The sequence below is a fragment of the Microtus ochrogaster genome, assembly GCF_000317375.1.
Source record: "Microtus ochrogaster isolate Prairie Vole_2 chromosome 14 unlocalized genomic scaffold, MicOch1.0 chr14_random_1, whole genome shotgun sequence".
Classification (NCBI taxonomy): Eukaryota; Metazoa; Chordata; class Mammalia; order Rodentia; family Cricetidae; genus Microtus; species Microtus ochrogaster.
The window spans coordinates 13041306-13064838 of record NW_004949096.1 but is presented as its reverse complement, the minus strand read 5'-3'; the positions used below and the strand labels follow the sequence as shown (position 1 = coordinate 13064838).

Genomic DNA, 23533 nt, shown 5'->3' with positions numbered 1-23533 from the left:
AAGAAATAAAATTCAGCCTAAAGATCTTTACTGGGAGAAGGGGAAACAGAAATCTTTATTTATTCTTCATCGTCAATAAGCATGATCTCTAATTGTTACATTCTTTATTCCTGATTTCATTAGTCTCATATCTCAAATAACATGCTTGACAGGCATGTAAGTGACTGCAGCTCATGGAAAGAGCTTTGTGATCATTATAAAAGCAGAGACAAGTGGCAAAACAAATACCTATTCATGTCACTGTTCTATGGTCTGGGTCCCTGCTTCTTAGGAAAGGCAGTGGAGCTGAAATATGCCAAGCGTTCCTCTAACACGAGTTGATGGAAAAGCCCACATCCAAGAGCGAGGGATGCTGGAATTGAGTTGTCAAGCTGTCCTGAATGTCTCGTACAAACTGAACAGGCCAATTTACTGCAACACTGCATAGGCTGAAGGCTCCAATCTCGCCTTTACACTTGTTTCCTCCTGGAGGGATTAACCTGCTCTCCCATGCTCTACCTCTCTAGTAGCTCTTGAGGTACCCAGGTTCCTCTCCCCGCCCCCCAATCCCCATGAACTACTTCTTAGTAGGAACCGAGGCTTAATCCCTTCCTTGGGACCACCTGCGGTACTTCCTAGAGAGGCTTTTACCATCCAATCCGAAATCAAAAGCTTTGTGTTTGTTAATAATTTTGAATCCAATGGTGATTCGATTTCAATGTATTCTCCTGTGTACTTCAAAACTCTTGGCTTTCGGGATGAAAACAGACAAGCTTTAAAAAATAAAAATAAAAATGACAACTCCCACACAGCCTGAATTTCTTTCCTGATTGCTAGCCTCTGACAGTGAGGGGCACGCTTTAAAACGGCGTTCTTCCGACTGTTCCCTCCAGGTGGCAGCAATGCCACACCTCAGAGGCTCCAATCCCCTCTTCCCTGACTTCAAGTGTTAATGCAATTGACCAATCACTGCTAAGATGATGGGAGGTAATTGGGTAATTGTATTTTACTGATCTCTAGCGGAGAAAGGGAACGGGAAAGGGGCAAGAAAGAGGACCAGAGAAGGGGAAGAGACTGCAGTCTGGGTACGCTTTGGGGAGCCTGGACCCTAAGTAACAGGACTCGGCATTGGTGGAGAGAAAAGTCTAGATTGGCAGACGCTGCCAACCACTCAGGGAGCGCATTCTTTTATCTGGAGAGAGAGGAGAGGGAGAAGGCAGAGTTCATGCCGAAGTGGATGGAAGGGGATCCGGGATTCCGCGGCACAGGGAGTCGCGAGTCCGGACTATGGCACTGAGACCGCGCGGAGCAGCTGCGCGCCCGAGGACGCGTCTCCTCGCGGGGGACCAGCGGGCGTCAGGAAAGACTGCGCACAGAGAAACCAACTTGTGGCTCCAGACCATCCTCAACGCAGCTGGAAATGAGATCAAAGCTGCAGTTTCATTCCAGAAGGATGAGAGGAGCCAGTGATTAGGGATTTTTTTTTAACCCTCTTCGTTCCCGTTTCGTCGTTTTCTCTTACCTCCCCCTTTTTTCTTTTGCTTTTAAATATATGTTTGTTTGTTTGTTTTCTTTTTTAAATTTACCTAACACTACGTCAGTCCCGTCACATTGCTTTTCCCGTACGAAATAAAAGCCCAGTCTGAACTTCGAGCGCCCGGGAGACTCGAGATCTGCGACCAGCTGATGGAGAAGGGGACACCCGTGCTGGCCGCTGGCGAGGGACCGCATCACGCGTCTCTCTGGTGATTCCTGCCCTGATCGCCGAGTTCAGCAATACCTGGAGGACCTGGACCCTGTACTGCGGGTGGGGGAGGGGACTCAGTGAAAGCCACCCTGAGCCTTAAGAAAAAGTAGCTGACCGGGGGCGGAACGGGGTTTGTTCTTGACAGCTGACGGAGCCTTGAAATTTTCCTCCTCTACCTCCGCCCCCTCCCTCGCCCCCGCCCCCCGCACTCCATTTAACGTGAGATTATGAAATCGCAGAGGCGGTGGAGGGAAGGCGACAGGATCTAACAGGGAGTTTGGAGGGGCGAGGGGGAAGGTGGCTGGCTGGGTGGCTGAAATCAAAAATCCAATTGCGCACTGGGTTGTGATGAGAAATCTAATCAGATCTTCGACGAAAGGGCCGGCCAGAAGGGTAGCCGGTGGGGGCAGTTGATTCCCAAATTATCCGAAGGGAGAGCTGGGGACTGGAATCAAGGATGTAAAGAAAGACTTTTTTGTTCCTTTTTTTTCTTTCTTTTCTTTTTTTCTTTTTCTTTTTTACCTCCCCGGATGAGGTGGCTGTTGGGTGCCTTGCTAAAATGAAGAATGCGGGACGCAGCTCTCTCTTGGAGCAGAACGCAGAGGATAAACTGATTGTGCCAGAAAGAAGAAAGAATGAAGCTATTTCTTGTGAGACCTGGATTGTAACATAAATGTGTATATGGCCACACGGGGAGCATTGAGGGAAAAAAATGAAATAAGCTGATGTCAGACCTGCGGGGTTTATTGTGTTCTGACATAAATAAATAATCATAAAATAGCTGTCCCCCTCCCCCAAGGATGTTTGGAAATGGAGAACTGAGGATACACAAAGAAAAAGTGTGTTCATTTTTTTTTTTTCTTTAAAGGAGAAAGTATGCCAAGGAGATATTTTTGAAATGAAAAGTTTGGGGCATTTTTAGGAAAGTAAAGACCTGATATATATATACATATTTTTTTCTCTTTGAATTTCCCACAAGAAAGAGAGGAAATTAATAATAGATCTGCAAAGAAATTTCACTGAAGAAAAGTTGACCGTGGAGGAACGAAGCATTGATTGGGAAAGAAATCAGCAGAGGACTTTTGGATTGGTGCCCATGTTGACTAAAATTGAAGGATAATTGCAGTTGGATCTGTTTTTCTTCACCAACCTCCTTTTCGTTTTCTTTTTCTTTTCCTTTTTGGTGTCAAGACCGTGCATTCTTTCTTGTTCTTAACCACCTGGATTTCCCTCGGGATGTAGCTGTGCTGAGTCTGAAATACAGTGAGTGATCCTAATTTTCTTATTTATCGGTGAAGAAAATGTTCATTAATTTAGTGTTCTGCTTCTTTTCCCTCTCCCTCCCCCTCTTCTGTGGTTTTCAAGGACCCGGCTACTGGGAACAAGCAAATGAGGGACAGGGTGGCCCACGCAGTTGTTCCAGCAAGCTGTGCTCACTGATAAGCTGGACTGCTGTAGCGATGCAGGTTGTCTGCATTCTAGGCAAATGCCATTGCAAATGTTCAGGAAGGAGAAAAGGGAATCTCTCCATGAAAGCCCATTGCAGTGTGGGGTGCTGATGCAAGTGATTGACACTCTAGAATGGATTTGAGTTATAAGAAAGCCCCAGACTTAGAAGCCCAAGTGTTAGTTATTGAAAATTGAAGGGACCCAATTTAAATTTCAGTATCCATCCTGACACTGCAGATCAACAGAATGTATTAACACAAAACTATGATAATAAGCAGGTGGAGGATGGCTTGTGGCTAGTGGGTAGGATGGCTGGGATGGTGTTGAAGGAGGGAATGGCACAGCAGAGGAAGTGGTGGAACACAGACTGCACTTCTCACAGTCTCCTGCATTCCCTTTTCCAAATGTGGTCTTTGCATCCCTGGAGTATTCAGTGGTTGAGCTATGACTGAAGCAGGGAGCACCCTTCATTCCACCTCTTGTAACTTAAGAATTCCTTAGATAACAGAAAAGCTGCACACGGATTGTAGATGACATGGAAGTTTGGCATGGGCTTTACCAAGGACCCTCCAAACACCACTGAGAAACAGCTTCAGGAAAAGGCAGACATTTAGCATCCTTTGGTAACTTAGAAAGGAAGACCAAAGGAAAAATTTATGTGTTGAGCTCCAAGGCTTATCCTGGGCCAGCTTTGCTTTGAAGGAAAGAAGGCAAAGAAAACAACAACAACAACAACAAAATAAGTAAATAATAAATAAAGAGAATGTTTTAAGAGACTTGAGAGGCTGGGGCCTAGGGGATTGATTACCTTCTTCCTAGCCCCCCATTTCTGCCAGTCTTCAAGCTTGCCTGTTGTACAGAATGATCCAGCCCCCACCCCTGAGACTCTTCTGTATTCCTCTCTGAATGTTTCTATTAGAGTCATGAACTCATGTAACTTTAGAGCCAGATCAGATATTACATGTCGACAAAAGAATAAACTGAGGCCGAGAGAAACTGTAATTATTTGGTTAATGACCAAACAGTCTGAGACAAGTGACTTACACAAACCTCACAGAAGCAGACAAGTTTTGAATCTAAACTAGGAGAGATTCTGGCACATATAGGGTGATTACAGCTGCCATTTTTATTCAGAGATGAAAGAAAGGCACAGTGGTCTAGGGAAGGTGAAGTAAACTTCTGCCAATGTAGACATGAAGAGTCATAGGTGCCAACATCCCTCCCCTCCTCTCCTCTCCTCTCCTCTCCTCTCCTCTCCTCTCCTCTCCTCTCCTCTCCTCTCCTCTCCTCTCCTCTCCTCTCCTCTCCTCTCCTCTCCTCTCCTCTCCTCTCCTCTCCTCTCCTCTCCTCTGCTCTCCTCTCTTTTCACCTTCACTCTTCCTGTTGACTGGTTCACAAAACTCTGCCTTTAAAATATCTGAAATCCCAGAAGATCCACAAGTCTGAAATATCCCAAAGGAGATGGAAGGCAGCTGCCTCCTGGATACCCTGTTAGTGCTGGGCACATTTACTGCTGAGAGTGGTAGACTCTAGAGAGTCATTAAGGAACTGTGGAGTTAGATTTATATTAGAGAGGTGATAATAGAAACCAGAAACACCCTGCTAATAGCTTCCAAATCTGTTCTTTCTCTCCCATCATCTGTTCTTCTCCTTTCTGTTACTCTTTAACTGAGGTATCCTGCAGCCCATCACTTGCCTAATTTATTTTTCTAGGCACATGTTTACTGCTGGGACACACAGATTCTTTTGGAATTTACCAACCTATGAAAGTGCAAGACTTTTTTTTTCTTCCAGATCTTTGTGTAAAGGCTTATGTATATTTTATCATTCTCTCACTCAGTCTCTCTCTGTCTCTCTCCCTCCCTCTCTCTGTCTCTCTCTCTCTGTCTGTGTGTGTGTGTTTGTGTGTGTGTGTGTGTGTGTGTGTATTTGATATGCTTTATATGGCCATTGTTGATTCAGCATCTTTGGTCATGTAATAATGACTCAAGCTATACAAAGTTGTTGATCAGTTTCAACTTAGTACAAATGACATAGAAGTAGAGAAGAAAATGTATCTCTATGCTTCTTTTTTGTTTGTAGTTCAACTTCGTTTTTAACTGCAAAACCTGCATTGCAAATATGTTGTGTTTGCCATTAGGGAGATTTAATTTTACTCCTCTTTGCTCTAAAATTTTTTTTCAGTACTAAACAGTACCCTGGATTCGACCACAAATTTCATTTTTCTTTTCAACATTATTGTAGCTTTACTATCCCCCTCCTTTCTTACACAAACAAGTAAATGTTCCCAAGAGGAGGAAAGGAAAAACAAAAGAATCTGACCTCTGTGCTGAAATGTAGTTCCCTCTACTTGCACTGACAAGCCATCTCAAGGAGTCCTTCTTAAGGTGACTCACTTGGCCCACATCACTCTTGAGTGCTCAGGCAGAGTTTGGGAATAAGCTCTTCTGGCTTTGGAATCAGTCGTCTCTGCAGTTTGTGCAAATTGTTCATGGAATAGGAAAGAAACGGTGTGGATGGTGGAGCTGCAATGCTACCTAGTCACTTGGTTTCAGATGAAGTTGGCCACTCAGTATTTGTGAGTGGGTAGGTATATCCAACCGTTTGATGAAGGCCACAGTCCCAGAAAACTGATTCATTGTACTAGTTTTAAAGATATTTCAAAATTTTTCCTCTTTGAACCTAATAGCTGTGCCCTTTGGGCAACCTTTTAAATTTCCCAATCCCTCATTTTTCTTTCTTTCGGTTATGTGTTGGGAATTAACATCTTATCCCTTGGTAAATTAGATGTTTTGTAGATTATAAGTGATGTGGTGCAAAGCCTGTGCACAATGACTTCTCTCAGGCTAGGTCTCCGTCGACTGTGGTCTCTCTTTCTGCCGTGGTCACTCTTGAGGGAGTCCATGTGTATCCACTTCCTGAGGATGAATGAGTTTTGACCAAGTACTTTAAGGGTCTACTGGTTACACCCAACCACAGTGACTAGGGGACTGAGCTTATATTCCTTGTTAGACTTTCTTTCCAAGGACTTACCAAATAGATTGTTTAAAATACAACATTTAATATATAAATGCTGTTTAGACAAAATCTGAACAAGAAATGCTTAAATAATAATTTAGGCATAATAAAAGAATGCTGTAACTGTTTCTATAGTGCTGTGTACTTTTAAAGCTTCATAGGGGAACTCTGGAATTTAAGTGTCATTTGGTTACATTTCTTGGTCTGAAATGCCTAAGCAAAGACAAATATGTCCGCAAATACATAGTTTAAAAGAGATGTGCATCATTCCATCCCAGCTGTTAAGGACCCTAGTTTCATTATCTGGCTAAGGTCTTTCTATCATAGCAAGTCTAACTCTAACTACATAATGTATTTTCTATGTTAAAAACAGAAGATTCAATCTATGCATGAGAACAGATGAAGTAGCAGACATATTTAAGTCTTAATACTGGGATATGAAATAGAAGACAAATTTGCCAGTGGTCTAAGCAGTGGATCTTGATCATGGTTTGCAATTCTATTGACTCTCATCATAGTTCTGTGTTCTGTCCATTTCCTCAGTGGTCTTCCTAAGAACTTTCTTCACTTTGCCAATAACAAAAAATGGTCTTACTCCTTAATTACCATGTTTGTTGACATCTCCATCATATATGTGCATTATACTGCATCATACTGTGTATAATAATCTTGACAACGTGGCTTATTGGACTTTGATTACTAACCTCTCAAAAACAATTAAAATCTGGCTAGTTTTGGAAAGGCCTCCTACGATTCATAAGTTTCCCTTCTCATATGAAAATATAATGTGGGAATCTTCACCATTTGGTGTATTTTCCTTTGTGTGTGTGTGTTTTCTAAAAATGACAGGGAAATCAGTTAGAATTCGGATGTCTGTGTTCAAGGTGAGCTTAAATAGTTAGCTTCACAGGTCCATATGAATCACAGGTGCCGTTTAACCTATTTCAACCTATTTGCTTCTCTGTAAATCAGAGGTAAGATAACCACATAAAACTGGCTATTAGGAAAATTAAATCAGGTTCCTTTATGTTGTGTACTGCAAGCATTCAATAATTCTGCACTTAAATTGATCATGTTTGGTCTATGTTCAGGGAGTGTATAGCTTACAAACAGAAGTAGAACAGATATTGTTGAGGAGATCTTCATTTCTACTCACTTTGACAAACAGGTGGGAATACATTTGTATCAATGTGCTGGTTATGTCATCTTGACAGAAACTACTCACCTGGGATTCAGAATTCTGAACTGAGAAATTGCTTGACCAGATTTGTCTGTGGGTATGTCTGTCAGGTATTGTCTTGATTTGTGGTTGCTGCATAATAGCTCAGCCTACTGTGGCAGGTACCATCATTGTAATATAGTCAAGGGTTATATAAGAATACTTATATGGCTGAGCCATAGGGGCCAAACTAGTAAATTGCATTCCTCCATGGTCTCTACTTCAATTCCTTCCTATAGGTTCCAGCCTTGATTTCTGTCTCAACTTTCTTGAATGGTGGACTCTAACCTGTAAACTAAAATACACATCTTTCTGCCCAAATTGCTCTTGGTCATGCAGTCTATTGCTGCATAGAAAGTAAACTAGAATAATCACGCACCAGTCATATGGCGTTAAAGCACCCTTGTTACTATCTCAGGGAATGTATCAGTCATCAAAGTGTCAAATACACTCCGTGCAATATGGATAATGTACTCTGTGTCCATGCATACTTTGGCTGGATTATCAAGAGCTTTATATCCTAGATACCAAAAGTTAACTGGTTAAATATCATCTTAGAACTCTCCAGGCTGGGGGGAGAGAATTTAAGTAATTAAGTAATTAAGAAAAAAGTAAATTAAGTAATTAAGAATTTACCATGTCTTTGTTATTTTCAAATTTATTTCACTCTATAAGCATTAACTTGGCATACAAAATTGAGTCTGCTGGATGAGACAAGTGACTCACTCTGAGTGCTTTTCTCTGTCATGTTCTCAGCACCTGAGAATTCCTAAATGTAAAACACAGTCTGTTTTCTGTTTCTTTCTTTCCTTTTCTTTTTTGAGACAAGGTTTCTCTGTAGTTTTGGAGCCTGTCCTGGACCTTGCTCTTGTAGACCAGGCTGGCCTTGAACTCACAGAGACCGGCCTGCCTCCCAAATTCCAGGATTAAAGACCTGCACCACCACCGCCCAGCTTAAAACACAGCTTTTTGATAGCAAACTGGGCTTTATTGAATCTCTTCCTGTAATAGATTCAAATATGTGCAACTACTTGTGAGCATGCATACCCTTGAAAATGTACACACATATACACACAAGGAAGATTGTTCTCATGAATCTATAAAAGGTTAATAAAAAGTGCTCAGTAATGTTCTGACTCGACACCACAGAAAAAGGGAGGGAAAGATTATCTTTTATTAGAAATACTGAAGTCTGAACCTTGTGTGATCTGGTACATTTTTTCTTATTTTTCACTGTTGTCCTGGATGGACATGTGATATTTGAAACACTTCATACTAACATTCCTGACCTTGTAGTTTTTGTTTGTTTGTTTGTTTGTTTTTTTCTGTTCAACAAGATTTTAAAATAATGTTACTTCAAGCACTAGGACCCTGATATTCAGTTCATAGTTAACCACTTAGGAATTCAGGCCTCCAAGAAATTAAAAACATACGACACTTGATATCTGAAAATGAGTGACTACCAGGTGAATGGGAACAGCACAGCGTATTACCCTTGCAGACACATGGACCAAAGGGAAAGGAGATAACTGAAGGATTTTCAATTGCTTTTTTTTTGACTTCAGAATAGAAAAATATCATGTCCCAACTTTGTTTCAGCACCTGCTCATTGTTTGGTCCTAGATTGCCAGTTAGATGCAATAAACCTCAGTTTTTCACGCTGTGAAACTGGATATATTTTTTCCTTTTCTTTATAGTCAGTTCAGGAAAACCAAGATATACAGCATTTGATACATGGGCAATACTCAAAGAGAGAGATGTATAATAAATAGCTCACTATCTTTCCTGTGAAATCCAGTCATTTACTGGGGTAATAGGAACACTTGACAGATATTAGTGTTTTGTCTTCTATCTACTGACCATGGAAATATGGAAATTTTTTGTCAACTCCATGTCATAATACATATTACTTTATACAATGTCAGTAAAATCATAATGAAACTTTTAAATGTTTTAAAAAGCACTTATATGATGTAAATATACTTTTGTTTCAACTTTGGTATATAGGCTTAGAGTAGCTTCCTGTAGTTATGTAAATAGCCACATTTTGGAAGTGATAGATGTCACTTAATAATGGCAAGCTTAGTTATAATTTGGGGGCCTTTTAATAACTACCGGGCAATATATTACAAATTTTACACTTTTCACTTTAACTCGCACTTAAGGAACAAAAAATGGCAATTGTGAAAGGTGGCTTAGCAACTGGAAGGTGGGAGTGGAAACCGAAGGCACTTGTCACCTAAACCATTGATCAGAATCAGTAAATTCAAATTTATCACCTAAACTTAGCACCTAAACCATTGATCAGAATCAGTACATTCAAATTTGTTTGGTGGTTTACTCTTATACAACCTGACATTCTGAATATTTTAATTGACTTTGGAATATATCATTTCCCCCATCTGTTACCAGAAGTGAGAGTTCTCCACCTACTTTGGTCACACACCTTTCACATTTTCTGTCATTTCTCAGTCATATCCAAATGTGTATTTAAGAAATTGACAACTTTCAACAAAGACCCAAGGAATTGGGATGAATTAGGAAAACAATGCTAATTCATCAAAGATATCTATAAATGAAAAAGCTTTTGGAAATGTTGTGATATTATCTATAAACCCAGGGCTATTTGAGAAATAAGGTCAATGCTCATAACTTTGGACTTTAGATAACAATATCTCATATATAATGTAAATACGTAAATGTGAGTTATCAAGACCTAATTATATTGTATTTGGATTCCTTAGGATTTGATACCATGCTCACACCAGAGTTCATAAAGCTTTTCCAGAGGATTGAGGAATTTTTCATTTACTACTTATTTTACTGATTACACTTCCTCTTCTCCTGCTTCCTCTTATTTCATGAGAATGGAACTTCCTATGCATCTCTGAGAGTTATTTACCTGGTTTACTTGGAGAAATCAAACTTATTCCCTTTGCCATAATATATGTGGGGAGACCTAAATCAATCTCATGAACAACAGTAGCTTCATTACTTCTTTGGATCTCCTAATGACTTCCTAAATTTTTACAACTGAGATTGATTGTTTCCTTCCAATAACTTAAGCATTTAAGTGTCCGATACTGATATATCTTTAACCCTCGTATCAAATCAGTAATTAAATCTAATTGTAAATTCAGCTTTTGTCCCACAGTTCTCTCAGTTCAGATTCCATCATTATGTTTGTTTAGTAAAAACAACTTTTCTTCAATCTAATCCGGCATTCATTTTCCTGCAAGCATCCTTCTAAGAAATACAGATGAAGAGCTTATGCTCTATGGTCCATGAGTATGTTTGCAGACTGAAGCCCATGCTCTTCTCCTTACTGTACCATCTGACCAGCATAGCCATTCCTTCTGTTTTCTTCATGCTCTTCATAAGGTTTCACTCCTTTGGAGACCTTCCAAGCTAGCTTCGACTTGAACCTTGTAAGGGACACTGCAATGGCCAAGGATATACTCAATTTCCATCCTCCTAGAAGCTTACCCAGTTCCTCTAGATGCATAGGTCTATTCTTTCTTCTGCTCAGGAACATCTTGTTTATTACATGCCAAGCTCCTGTCATTTTTGTAATGTATCTATTTACTTGATTAAAGCCACTTAATTGTGGCTGTAGGTAAAGATCTCATCATATTTCCTTTGTTATCTCCAACACTGACCAAGATAATAGCAAGTTACTTTAGCAGATATTATAAACAAGTAGAAAAAGCTAATACATCCCTTTAGTTTGGCTGCTAATTAGTCTACTATTTTTAGCTATACTTTTGTCATTAGAATAACTGTCACATTTTTCCTATAGTGATCTGTGTTTCCAATCTGTATTATATATAGAATTCATTATATTTTTTCTCTGCTTTTCATAGTAGTAAACATATACAGTCAATCTTGGCTTGTTAAAATACACTATACATGGCTACAATGAGTTGATACAAATAACTTGAATAGCAAAAGTGCTTTAACATGTGCAGTTTTCTGAGTACATTTATGATTACTGCTTGGCCTTTTGAAATATTGATAGTAGCTTTCTTGAGGATCCCACTTAAATATAGGTATATATAATTTAGTGTTGTTTTAACTTAGAGCTGTTAGTATACTTAACTGTAGGTTTCATGTGCATTCCTTCCAGACATCATTCACAGATAGCATCCCATGCCCATCAGGAACTGTTCATACACAATATTCATAGCTGGGTGAGATTGGCCTTGTCATTTAGGAATGGCTAGCACAAAGATTATGGTTTTCAAGTCTGAGGAAGTCCTGTATGCAAACTTTTGCAAATAGAAACCAAGGGGAAAGGGTTAGGATCGTCTCACTATCAAAGTGTAGCTAGTTTTCATTGTATATGAATTGCTGGTTTTACTGAATCCAGTTGCTTAGGCCTTATACTTTGGAATTAATTTCTCCCAAGAAACAGCAGAATGTACTATTGTAGATGAAAGACAATGCTAAAGAGTAAGACCAAACTGAGTTGTGTTTGTTTCACTTTTATTCTTCAGTCCTTTTAGATAAATGTCTTCACTATATTGGGATATGTACATTTTGTTAAATCTTCTTTGTTAAATCTATCATTTGTTAACTGTTTCTGCTAGTTTTAGATACCTTCCACTTAAAGCCTGGGATTAACAATAATTGTCATATTACACAATGTACATTGATATTGATGTGTACAGTGTTTGCAACACCTTACTTATCTTTTTCATCCTTCCATCAAAATTTTTTTATCCCAGGACTTCCAAAACAATTGCATTTTCACCAGTACCTAACATAATAATGCTTAAAGACTTGAGAATGGGCAGGTGCAAGGAGGAGCTACTTGAAGTCCGTGATGAAGTCAGTGCTTCCTTACTAACAAACTACAAATCTCTGCGACCATACTGTTTTCGTTGAGAGTAGCGCACCTTTGTAATCTCTCTTATCTTGAACAAGTAATAGTAATAACTGCAAAAAAAAAAACTGAGCTACTAAATTATTTCTGTTTAAGGTTTTGCTACAGTGGACAGGGCCCTGGGGGATGGGGTGCATGGGTTCACAGATTTGAATGGTAAGATCATTTTTCTTCTGATGACTAATATACTTTCCTAATAATGAGCATCATAGATATAGTCCACCCTGCACCAAGTTGATTGATATTTAACATTTTAATAGAGGTCGTTCCTTTTTTGAATTCAGATGTTCATTTGTAGGTTATTTTGGTTATTATATAAGAACACACTGTGGTCTTAAGAAATTCTCTCTTAGGACAAAGGGCTTGTTGTGTTCTTTAAATGGTGGCTTGGTACTAATGGTGGAGATTTCAATAATTAAGACAGAGATTCTAAGAAAACTATGTGACCTTTGGAAGCTTAAAAATGTCTTTCTCCTAATAGATTTTCTTTTGGTTTACAGCCAGATCTCAGATGTGTTGATTTCTTACAATCTTGGGGAAAGGGGATGGAGAATAAAAGAAGGGGAGGGAGAAAGGATAATCTCGTCCAGCTGTTATAATGCAATAGAGAATGTTAATTGCTCAATTGGCTAATCTCTGGAGAGACTCACTTAATCAAGAGCTAACATTCAAGCACATCAAGAGGAGACTCGGCTGGGTGACTCCCCAAGTCAGAAACCACCAGCAAAGAGTTAACATCTATGCAGTGATGTTCAGGAAGGCAAGAGTGGAGCTATGAAGGCTTTCTCTGTATTGTTTGAATGTTGCCATGGCAATCGTTTCCAGCAGAAGTTACATGTTTTCAATTCCCCAAAGCATCAAGCAGGCTTTCCCTCTCACCCTTCCTCCATGCCTGCTTTTGAGCCTTCATCCTAGCCATTGTCTTCCTCTCTATCCCCTCCTTCCCTCTGTCCTTCTCTTGTTCTCACTTCTCTCAATTCAGCATCTCTTAAAAACAAAATTCCCTACTCCAAGAGGTCACTTGTGGCAGAAAGTGATTCAGACATACAGTCCTCTATCCAGGTTCCTGTTTCCCCTTCTGTTTATGTATTAAAGACCTAATTAGATGGAAACTGTAGATGGAAGCAGGGTTGGGGCTTTCCCTTGTTGGTAGGACACAGAACATATTATAATGGTTGGTGTTGTGGTGATATGTTAATTGGATCGCTCCAGGCAAGTGCAGAGCAGCCGTCTCTGACAATTAGAAAGAACAATGGCTTTACTATGAAGCAGCCCCCTCTTTGAATCAGTGCAGAGATTAGCATGCATTGCAGGTCTCTAGAAGGTTCCTGCATACCCAAGACAGATAGATCGTAGTTAGAAATGCCTCATGTCTCTTTAAGCTAGACCGCTGCTGCCTCTTGCTTAGCTTATTTCACTGGCATGGAACAAGGAGAGGTGGGAGGATAGATCTGGCTAGGTGAGAGGCTGAGGGAACCTTATCCTGCTGGAGACTTAAACCACAGGATATATCGTGAGGATATTAGCACAGAATCTTTGCCTGCTTAATGCACGTGGCTGGTGAATTGTGAAATGGGTCTCATTAGAGCCTTTCATATCCTGGCATGTGCCAAAGTGCTTTGTCGGCACAGTGCCATCACTTCGGGTCCAGCTCTGCTGCTCTTCACCGCAGCCAAGAAGGGACAGAGGCTCTGTCTGTATTAAAGGCTTAGGTCCCATCACCCTCTGTCTACTGTTCATTGTGAGACTCCTGTGGCCCTTTCAGCCGAGGCAGGGGTGAGGCATACCTCATCCTCTAGGTGTTTATGGAGAAGAAAGATTCTAATAATCACTGTAGAGTCTAAGACAGCCATTTGATGTGAATACCCACCAACGTTTTTACCAGGATAGCATTGTAATTGCACTTGAATATTTTTTTCCTGAAAATATCTCCAGATACTCACCTGAAAGGAAGGATGAGTAAACTGTGCCAAATAAGCCACCAGGGACCTTTGTGTTACTAAATAGGCAGGCATTTTTTGCTTTATTTCCCCTCCTAGCTTGGCATACTAAAGATTTTTGAATAAAACTATATCTCCCAGAATATAGCTCTATCCATACTATCAGCTCTATCATATACAGCTCTATCATACATTGAATATTGTGTATCTCACTTGCTTGCTCTTAGTTAAAATGATATAAATAAATAATAAGTCCATGATATAAATAAATAAGTAAATAAATAAACTTCAGAGCAAAACCCCAACAAACCTTATACCCTTCCTAACTCCAAATTTCTCCAGTATAATGTGAGAATAACTGAAGTGCAAGCTGTGAAGAGAATATAATTGAAAGTACACACCAATAGCTTTTATCAGAGTTCTTTCATACTGCTAAATACCTGTAAAAGGATACTTTATCCCGCCTCCTTCGTTTTTGATATAGGGTCTCATTCTGTCATGCTAGATAACATAGAACTCATTGCACAGATAGGTTGGCTTCTAACAGGCAGTGAGGAAATCTCCCTGCCTCTCGTTCTCAAGGGGTGAGATTGTATGTATTATCACAATACCTTACAAAGGATAATTTCTTACAACAATATTGTGAAATTATCACCAGATATTTGCCTAAAGAAGAAAATCAGTGAAAAGTGACCAGGTAAATGTTTTTTAGTGACAAAAAGAAAACAGCATTAGTTTTCTAAATTTAGGATAACATTCTAAATTTTTTCCTTTGTGGCTTGGGGAGCGTATTTTATAGGACCAATGGTGTGTTGCTTTCATTTTGAACATATGCTTTTCATTCATATATTTTAGTATTTTTAATGATAAATTGGACCTGACTCATTGGAAATCAACTATTCTGGAAATAAAAGAAAAAGGGAAAAAAAAAACGCTAAGAAGAACAAGACAAGAATGACTTGGAAGTCCTGCATTCATGAAATCCAGGCAGTTTTGACCCAACTGAGCCCTGAAGCCATTTGAAATACAGGCATAGTTTGGTACAGCTGGTCACATTTTTACAGAGACCCTGGTTCTTCCTGGTTTAGTCCTCTCTCATGTACTACTTATATTTTGGGGGCACTGCTTTTCAATTTTTCAACCATTCACTAAAAGATCCACAGGTTTGTCCCGCCATTGATGAACATCTCAAGGCCTGTGTTCAATGGGTTAGCACAAATCGCATACCCACTCATAGACTACCACTGGCTTGAAAGGAGTGGAATTAAAGATCAAGGGCATACCTCACGTACAATTAAGGGCTAATAGCAGAAAAAGGAGATTAAATATAGGTAATTTTAAAAATGACATATATCTACCTTCTATATTGAAGAGAAAAAAATCTTATTTATCTATATTTTATCCAGTGATAAAGCAAGGAATGATGTCTTATTTCATAGTCTAACTTGCCAGAAGTGTAATGCTGGAATTTGTGATGTTATATCTTATATATGTCTTGAAATTTTAATAGCCATCTCAGGAGCTGAAAATTATCTGTGCCCCTCAGCTTTTGTAGAACTACTTTGCCTACACCAATGTTTCCTTTGTATTGTTTCTCTCATCCTCAGGAGCAGAGCCTCCTTTTAAAAAAAAAGCCAGTTTATTTAAAAAAAAAATTAGGAAGTAAAAGCAAGAACAAAAGAATCTTTGCAGTCAATGACAGTTGACTGGAAATGTCCTTTAAATCTCGAACACCCACATTTCTGGTCACCTGCACCGGCCTGCTCTTTATCAGCTTTGACTTAAAGTAATTTGAGGCCATCACCCAGAGTCACCACAGTACCCCTTCCTCTCCCTGATCTCTCCATTTTCCCTACACAACATGTCAGTTTCCTTTGCCTCTTCATTGACTGACAAGAGGAAATTATACTTACATCTGAATGTCTGGTTAGAAGTTCCTCTTAAAGCATGAGCCTGCTGACCAAGTCCAAAGACTGAAGAATTATTATTACTTTGTGTAGTCTTTCTATTACTGAATTCCATACTGGGAACACTATGATGCAACAGTGTGTTTAGTGCTGGTCATCGAGCCAAATTTCATGTTTCTTTAAAAGGTTCTCAGACAGAAAAGAACAGGTGGGATAGATCCTTCTTGGGGTGATTAAAGCAAAAGTTGCTGTTTTATCCACCCGTCTTACAGTTGCAATGTTAATGGGTTAGTGTAAATTATTTGTCTCAGTGTACCTCTTGAACTGCAACAGGATTGCTCCAACGGAAATCAGTAATATATGCTACTTATTAAGGTTGCTATGTGCATTCCCCATTCTAAATATTTTCTCTTTTATAAATATTGAGTTAGGTAAATGAGTGCATAGTTTTCAAAGAATAAAAAAGGGAGCTTAGGTAAGGTTATCCTTATCCATAGCAAAGAGGCAATACATGTCAGGACTGCTTGCATTCTGTCCACTCTGATGGTTTCTCTTCTGGCTGCTTTGTTCCAACATGATATTACCTACTAAAAATATTATAACTCGGGACCTGGGAAGATGACTCAGTGGTTAAGATCACTGGCTGCTCTTGCAGAGGACCTGGGTTCAATTCCCAGCCTCCACACGGCAACTCACAACCATTTATAACTCCGGTCCTAGGAAATTCAATTTCTTCTTCTGGTTCAGATCACAACAGTCATCCATGTAGCATACAGACAGACATGTCAGCAACATTTACACACGTATAATAATAAAATAGAATTTAAAAATATTCTGTCATTTGATTTCTCCAAGATTAAATGAAGATACCAAAGACTTGTAAGTAATCATTTCTTTTGCCCTTTTTATTTTTTATTATTTTATTTTAAAGGCACTCTGATCTTTCATACTTTGCTACAGTGTTTTACAGTCTCTAGTTTGTCCAGGACAGCTCCACATTTCTGGATGTTTAGAAGCAAAGAGTTTGCTGCACTGCTTTAAACATACTGACCAGTGAAGACAATCACAGTCGAAACCCAAAAGTCTTGTAGGCAGCCCAGTTATTTGTCTTACATTAATAAGAGGAAATAAAATTAGCATATTTCTGTAATTCCTCACAGAAACTTCTTATATCTGCACAGATATTAGTTTGTAGTTCATAGCCATTTCCTCTTTCGTAAGGTTGAAGGGGTTGGTGAGACCCTTCTCTGAAATGCTATGTACAGTTGATGGTTTGGAGGCTCAGTTAGCATCTTTTTTAAGGATGAGTATGTGTACCAGTCTCCAGCGGATGGCCCCACACTCAGGAGTATATGGACAGCACAATCTGAAGTACAGAGATTATTAAATTAATTAAGGAAGGAAAAGAGGACACGCAGTTGAAGGAGTAGCGAAGTGAGAAGATCTGTGAGGAATTACAGTGAGGCAAACAGTGGATGGATGGAGCAGAATAAATTCGATTTTTCTTTAGACTTACACGTTTTATTTTGTGTTTATGAGTGCTTAAATTCCATTTGTTTATGTGTGTGAGACAAATGTGTACCTATTGCCTTCCGAAGTCAAAAGAGGGTATGAGATCCCTTCGAACTAGAGTTACAAATGGTGGTGAGCCCCCATTAGGTGATGAAAACTGAGCACTAGGCCCTTTTCAAGAGCAAAACCTATTTTAGCCACTGAGACAATTCTACAGCCCAAAGAAATTCTTAAACAATTAATACAATGTTCTTAAGCACTTTAAATAAAACATGTGCTGATAATGCTAGTCACAAAGCTCGTGGCAGAAACCTATCCCAGGTAGTTGTCTTACCTGATCTGGGCTCACCCTCCTTCATGCTTAGGAATATGACACTTTCTTCCAAAGGTCTTAAGGAATTGCATCCCTTTCCCACTTGGATGGTACGTGAGAGAGGCAGGAACCACCACAGTTATTGTCTTTACAAAGACAGTCCTAAACCAAACCACCATTCTCAGCTAGCTAGACACTGGACCAGATGGAAGCAATGCTTTCTGTCAGCCTGGACTCCTCCAGTGTATCACTCTCTGTTTTGCTTAAGATGCAGACACTGCAACAGCAGGGAAGACAGGCTCAGCATGGCAGGACTGCAGGATCTAAGGACACAAACACTGGCTCACTTACATGTACACACAACCTGGTTCCCCATGCCTTTATCTCAGTGTCCTACATTCCCCAGGTCTTCTGAAGACATATGCCACTTCATCTTTCTATGCTATACAAAATGCAGGAGAAAAGACTGCACGTTGAGGCCATAGGCTCTGGATTTGGGTCATGGAGTGACACTACAGAATTCTTCTCATTCCATACTATGTATCTGACCCAAAATCCCCTGAGCAGAGGATATAAAGTGACTTTAATATCAGTTTGGCTTTTGATCCCCAATTCTAAAGATTTTTAAAACAGATGGGAGAGGCTTACTGCGGCTGCTCACTATTTTATGCTATCTGAAATATTGCTTCCTGTCCCTTCAGGCTGGCAAGTCAGAGTCAAACCTTGCTTCCTGTTGTCTGTAGAGTATGCCCCTTTCCTATCCTGATCCTAGCACTGAGCATTATCAGGCACAGATAACTATAATCACCCCTTGATTTGCCCCGTTCCTCCCAGTTATTTATCTTCCCAAAGCACTGCTTTTGTGCTGCACTCCTACTAGCGAACCCTCGTTTGTGAAATAGATTCCAGACCATGTAACCTGGCTTTCTTCCAAAAAACCTTTGTATCTCAGCTCTTCTTCCCTTAAACAATCCAGTAAGTATTTTTTCTTTTTTTTCTTTTTTGGGGGGCTATGCTGTAATGCCTGTGTCCTGGTTTATGTGTGCTGTGCTTCTGCAGGCTCGTTCTTTGTGTTTCTTCATGTAATGAGCAGGCTTTTTGAGATCAGTCCTTGGACATAATTTCTTGGCCCTTACTATCATTCCTTCACACACACACACACACACACACACACACACACACACACACACACATATGATTTCAAATATAATATGTGATGTATATATATTATCACAATACAAAAAAAAATCTGTTCTGATTTTAACTATTTACTGATCATAAAGTGTTGACAGAGGCTAGGGAATGGGCTCAGTGTTTAGAGCCCTGACTGTCCTTGTTATTCCCAACACCTTTGTGGTGACTCCTAACAATCTATAACTTCAATTTTAGGGGATCTGATGCTTGCTTTGGAACTCCACAAGCACCAGGCACACAAAATGTCCACATATATCCATTCTGGAAAAAGACTCATATGTGTACTATAAAATGAATAAATCTGAAAAAAAATAAAAATTAAAGTTAAATTCAAGTACTGTTTGGGGGTTTATTAGATTATCTTTAATCTTTCTAAAAGAATCTAATTGGACCCATGTAGCTTTCTTCTTTTGGAGTCACCACAGAGTGTCACCTCTGAACTAAAAAGAACTTTCTGGAGAAGTTTTCTTTGCTTATAAGGAGCTATGCAAACATCAGAAATTCAAATAGTAGTAGCACAACATTGAAACCTTCCATGCCTACTTATGTAGCAGGAATCTGGATCTTACTAATCAAAAAAAAAAGTGCTTTGATGCTGTCCTCTTTGGAAGTCAATGTGCTTTTTTATTTTTTTTCTTCTATGATGCCTGAGATTTCCAGAATAACTGGTCACACATGCAGGCTGATTCTTCCATCCACTGCTTTTCCTTTTCGTGTTCTAGGGCAGAGATAGAGTTGTAAGTCTTAATGTCTTCAAAGTTCTACCTCGGAATATTTTTCTGATATAGCACAGTGGTTGTTGATGAATCTTACCCAAAGAGTTGGCAGATGAAATTTACAATAACAAGTGAAAGACAAGACACAGAACATCTTCTATTTCCCATGATATTAAACAGATTAAAAGACTGGCCTATTTCCCCACTCTGCTGAGTAATTTTTGACAATAAATAGTACATATATTTTAAATTTTCAACCAAATGTTATTTCTTGGCAAAGTAAATGGTAGAAGCCTATGACAAGCAGCTGCCATGTCTAGCACTCCCTTCCTTAGTGAAAATGTTGAGCAGGTACTTGTGAGTGAAGCAGGAAATATGGTATCATCTCTCCCAAACTTCCCCAGTAGCCTGGCTCCGACAGCCATTTCCTGCTGCTGAATGCTGTTCTCAAATGGAGCTTAGCAGTCCTGCTACTGCCTATCCATAATGCTTTAAACAAGTTGCTTTTATTTTTTGAGCCTTTTGTTTCTATAAAATGAGAAATTTGATTCAGAGTATTGCTCTCCAATATTCCCTTTAGTTCTCCCAAAGTCAGGGACATTTCATAGACCTATTTGCAGATAATAGGTCTATCTTTGCCATGGAGAATGGAAATGCATTTTTCTTGTTTGCCTTCTTGTAGTTTCTGAAAGGCTTATTTCTTTTCCTTACATCTTCTGACATTTCCTATGCCCACCTTCTATCATGCTTATCACATACATTCATTTCCTCCCAGTCTATGTCTGTCTAAGTCTTTGTCCATTTCGCAGTTGCCTTTTGCATGCGTGTGTGTGTGTCTGTGGGTATGTGTGTGTGTGTGCGCATGTGAGGCTACTCCGCAGGGTAAGCACTTAATTTCAGACTCGCTCCCACTAATTAACTACGAAATTAAGTAGGTGAATTCATTGATTCGGCACTTGGTTTGATGTTTATATTAACTCATTAAAAGGGAAGCCCTGAATGTGGCCAGAGGCTTGACGGGAATCCTCTCCTCACTCCCTATGCCCCTGAAGCCTCCTCTGACTTCCCACACTGCATATCTATCTTGTTATTTCTCAGAAGCATTCATGTGTCTGGGGAACAGCCAAATGAGCAAGCTGCATCCGACAGGAACTGCATCCTTTGTGACCACAGAAACTATCATTCCTTACTCTGTTCTTTCTTGGGTTTTCTGACCACAACTCCACTTTTACTGTACATAAAACACCTTGAGAACTCTCTGTGGAATGAAGGAGATTAAAGTGATAGGATTTCAGTATCAAATTCTCCTATAGCTTCTGCCGTCATGCCCCCACCTCATGGGGAAATAGGTCTATATACCTCTATGACATATTCTCCCTGTTTTTTATCATAAAGAATAGATGTGAAGAGCTGTCACAGGCTTCAGATGCCACATCAAAGCATTTGCCTCATTCTTCTGCAGAATCTAATTTTGTGTTTGCTTCTAATGATCATATCTCATGGATTTGTCTTTTGTTTTGGCAAATTAGAACCAGCACAAATTTGACAAGGGTGACCATGTAATGTACAGTCATGTTTACAATTTTGAGGGCACTTTATCTATTGATACGAAGATACACAGCTTCTTTCAACTTCTTGAAAATACTATATAGCTTATAAAATATGATTTGTGGTAAGAGGGGGGCTTGATAATGGAACTTCAGTCATTTTAAAGAGCTCTTTTCATGGAACCTAGCTGAACATTCAGTGTGTCTTGTCTAAATTAGCAGAGTAAAAAGACAACCATTGTAGTCTATACATGTGTTCTGATTTTCCATGCCTCCTGTATGTTATTCTCAAGTTAAAAGGCACCAACTGTAATCACCTTAATATAGATAACTCTTTCCCCTTACTGAATTGTATGTGCTGATGGCTGAGCTACTATGACCTCATCTTTCTATCATGCCACCAATTATCTCTGTCAATCACTCTCTACCAGCACTCCATGTATAAACCTACATAGGTGTTCATCACACATTTTAGTATGTATTGAAGTTTATTACCTATCTTCCCACATGACTCTGAGATTTACCTATGTATGAAGCCAGACATAGTCTTCCGTGTGTACCTCTTTAGACAAACATAGGTAACAATTGTTCAATTCACTTTTTTTATGAATCTGAAAAGAATCTAAATATTTCTGCAGGAAGACTCACTTCACAATCATTTCGGCTTGAAACTTTGAACCAAAAATGGTCCCAAACAATAATTTTCTTTTTTAAAAAAATGATGTTCTTTTTGGTTTTAATTTACTAACAGCTACACAGCCATTGGGCCATTTGTTTGTTTATGTCTTTGAAGTTCTTATTCCTGAGAAGTAAAATAAGAGAAATATAATTAAAGTAAAAGATGTTTTGCCCTTCCCATTCCATACATATATAAAATATCATTTGTTAGTTATTTCATATAGTTGCCAAATTCTTTTCTTTGTGCCTGGGTAGCTCCAGGGTTAGTGATTTTCAGAATGGGTTGAAATGGAGCATCCACGGCTATAAACCAGTTGTAGCTTTCATAAGCTTCAGTTTTTGAATCAGATATTAAATACAGCTGTGAAAAGGAAAGTTGGATTACACTGCGTTCTCAGCTTGCAATCTATATTCTTCTTTGAGTATACAGGATTGGAACTGCTGCATTCTGCATTTGTGGAAAGTTTGATTTTTTTTTTCTGAGACAGGGTTTTTCTGTAGCTTTGGTGCCTGTCCTGGAACTAGCCCTTGTAGACCAGGCTAGCCTTGAACTCTCAGAGATCCACCTGCCTCTGCCTCCTGAGTGCTGGGATTAAAGGCGTGTGCCACCAGGGCCCGATGAAAGTTTGAATTTTTAAAAAAGATATTATTTTAGGGCAGAGCAGAAAAATGTTTATCACAAAATCACCATCAAACTTCTTTTCTAATGACAACCTTAAAATGTTTTCTCATCATCACCTGCGTCCTCATGCAGCTTCTACTCAAGGCAAATTTCTTACCTGTTACTATCCCAGAGCATCTGACTTTGTTCTTTTTTTTTAATTTTTATAAAATAACATTTCATTTTATTATATGATAATATACATTAACGCATATGTACATATATGTATACTCCTGAATATAACCATTTCTATTTTTATATTTTATTTGATTGGACTTGTCCCTTCAGGAATGACCTTTGAGTATTAGATAAGCAGTTGTGTTTTTCTTGGAGAAGACTATTTCTCCCACTCACAGCATTCTTTAGTTCCTATTTTGTCTACTATGCCCTCTGCTTTTTGTTCTCTGAATCAGGTACCATCACTTAAATGTGTTTGCCTCTCCGGTTATATGTGGGTACAAAAAGGTAGATGATCATTTTTCTGTTTATTTCAGCACTCATATTTATCATAGTGTCTGCCACAAATACTAAGTTGATGAAAATTTGTTTGCACACAATGAGAACATATTAATTGTAACTACTGTTCTAAGTGACATCATGACTAACATACACTCTCAATTAGTACATCTGACTCTGGATTAATAAAATTATTCTTAAACTGAGACCTTCCATTTTAAGTTTTCAGCAATGTCTTTCTTTGGGGGAATGGATATCACTGTATTTTTATTGTTTACAGTAATAGCTTTAAGTTTCTTGAAGAATATAAAT

The 23533-nt window shown here is 39.1% G+C and overlaps 1 protein-coding gene across 3 annotated transcripts in view; it reads left to right on the top strand.

Annotated features, from left to right (window-relative positions):
* Lrrc4c (leucine rich repeat containing 4C) overlaps positions 1-23533 on the top strand; it is a 219217-nt gene that overhangs the window by 35397 nt on the left and 160287 nt on the right. Inside the window, exon 1 of one of the 3 annotated variants that reach the window (XM_005364109.3) lies at positions 1003-2989. The exons of the other annotated variants lie outside the window; for them this stretch is intronic. The gene's annotated coding sequence lies outside the window, so the exon portion shown is untranslated. Of the gene's footprint in view, positions 1-1002; positions 2990-23533 lie in introns of those variants that run through there. 3 annotated transcript variants of the gene reach the window in all.